Source organism: Cornus florida, unplaced genomic scaffold (assembly GCF_030987335.1).
Source record: "Cornus florida cultivar Cherokee Brave unplaced genomic scaffold, ASM3098733v1 CherokeeBrave_3.0.0_Hap2_scaffold_18, whole genome shotgun sequence".
Lineage (NCBI taxonomy): Eukaryota > Viridiplantae > Streptophyta > Magnoliopsida > Cornales > Cornaceae > Cornus > Cornus florida.
In genome coordinates, this window is record NW_026775671.1 from 85,001 (window position 1) to 87,500 (window position 2,500).

The window sequence follows — 2,500 nt, forward strand, 5'->3', positions numbered from 1 at the left end:
TGGGCAAAATTGACTCGGGGGACCTCCAAATCGAATTCCGTTTCGAGCAAAACACTTCTTAGGCTTCAAGGAAGCTCCCATAAAATTTCCAAACCCAAACTCCAAACTTCATTTTTTAGCCTACAATGCCCACGTGCACGCCGGTGTGCACGCAGGGGTGCTTGAGCATGCGGGAGAGGAGCCATAATGGGCAACATTGACTCGGGGGACCTCCAAATCGAAATCCGTCTCGAGCAAAACACTTCTTAAGCTTCTAGGAAGCTCCCATAAAACTTCCAAACCCAAACTCCAAACTTTATTTTTTAGCATACAATGCCCACGTGCACGCCGGGGTGCTTGAGCGTGCGGGCGAGGAGCCATAATGGGCAACATTGACTCGGGGGACCTCCAAATCGAAATCCGTCTCGAGCAAAACACTTCTTAAGCTTCTAGGAAGCTCCCATAAAACTTCCAAACCCAAACTCCAAACTTTATTTTTTAGCATACAATGCCCACGTGCACGCAGGGGTGCTTGAGCATGCGGGAGAGGAGCCATAATGGGCAACATTGACTCGGGGGACCTCCAAATCGAAATCCGTCTCGAGCAAAACACTTCTTAAGCTTCTAGGAAGCTCCCATAAAACTTCCAAACCCAAACTCCAAACTTTATTTTTTAGCATACAATGCCCACGTGCACGCCGGGGTGCTTGAGCGTGCGGGCGAGGAGCCGTAATGGGCAAAATTAACACGGGGGACCTTCAAATCGAAATCCGTCTCGAGCAAAGCACTTCTTAGGCTTCTAGGAAGCTCCCATCAAATTTACAAACCCAAACTCCAAACTTCATTTTTTAGCACACAATGCCCACGTGCACGCGGGGGTGCTTAAGCGTGCGGGCGAGGAGTCATAATGGGCAAAATTAACTCGGGGGACCTCCAAATCGAAATCCGTCTCGAGCAAAGCACTTCTTAGGCTTCTAGGAAGCTCCCATAAAATTTCCAAACCCAAACTCCAAACTTCATTTTTTAGCATACAATGCCCCCGTGCACGCGGGGGTGCTTGAGCGTGCGGGGGAGGAGTCATAATGGGCAAAACTAACTCGGGGGACCTCCAAATCGAAATTCGTCTCGAGCAAAACACTTCTTAGGCTTCTAGGAAGCTCCCATAAAATTTCCGAACCCAAACTCCAAACTTCATTTTTTAGCATACGATGCCCACGTGCACGCCGGGGTGCTTGAGCGTGCGGGCGAGGAGTCATAATGGGCAAAAACTAACTCGTGGGATCTCCAAATCAAAATCCGTCTCGAGCAAAGCATTTCTTAGGCTTCTAGGAAGCTCCCATAAAATTTCCGAACCCAAACTCCAAACTTCATTTTTTAGCATACTATGCCCACGTGCACGCCGGGGTGCACGAGCGTGCGGGCGAGGAGTCGTAATGGGCAAAATTAACTCTGGGGACCTCCAAATCGAAATCCGTCTCGAGCAAAGCATTTCTTAGGCTTCTAGGAAGTTCCCGTAAAATTTTCAAACCCAAACTCCAAACTTCATTTTTTAGCATACGATGCCCACGTGCGCGCCGGTGTGCACGTCGGGGTGCTTGAGCGTGCGCGCGAGGAGCCGTAATTGGCAAAATTAACACGGCGGAAATCTAAATCGAAATCCGTCTCGAGCAAAGCATTTCTTAGGCTTCTAGGAAGCTCCCATAAGATTTCTGACCCCAAACTCCAAACTTCATTTTTTAGCATACGATGCCCACGTGCACGTCGGGGTGCACGAGCGTGCGGGCGAGGAGTCATAATGGGCAAAATTAACTCGGGGGACCTCCAAATCGAAATCCGTCTCGAGCAAAGCATTTCTTAGGCTTCTAGGAAGTTCCCGTAAAATTTTCAAACCCAAACTCCAAACTTCATTTTTTAGCATACGATGCCCACGTGCGCGCCGGTGTGCACGTCGGGGTGCTTGAGCGTGCGCGCGAGGAGCCGTAATTGGCAAAATTAACACGGCGGAAATCTAAATCGAAATCCGTCTCGAGCAAAGCATTTCTTAGGCTTCTAGGAAGCTCCCATAAGATTTCTGAACCCAAACTCCAAACTTCATTTTTTAGCATACGATGCCCACGTGCACGCCGGTGTGCACGAGCATGCGGGCGAGGAGTCATAAAGGGCAAACTTAACTCGGGGGACCTCCAAATCGAAATCCGTCTCGAGCAAAGCATTTCTTAGGCTTCTGGGAAGCTCCCATAAAATTTTCAAACCCAAACTCCAAACTTCAATTTTAGCATACCATGCCCACGTGCACGTCGGGGTGCACGAGCGTGCGGGCGAGGAGTCATAATGGGTAAAATTAACCCGGGGGACCTCCAAATCGAAATCCGTCTCGAGCAAAGCACTTCTTAGTCTTCTAGGAAGCTCCCATAAAATTTTCAAACCCAAACTCCAAACTTCATTTTTTAGCATACGATGCCCACGTGCACGTCGGGGTGCACGAGCGTGCGGGCGAGGAGTCATAATGGGCAAAATTAAC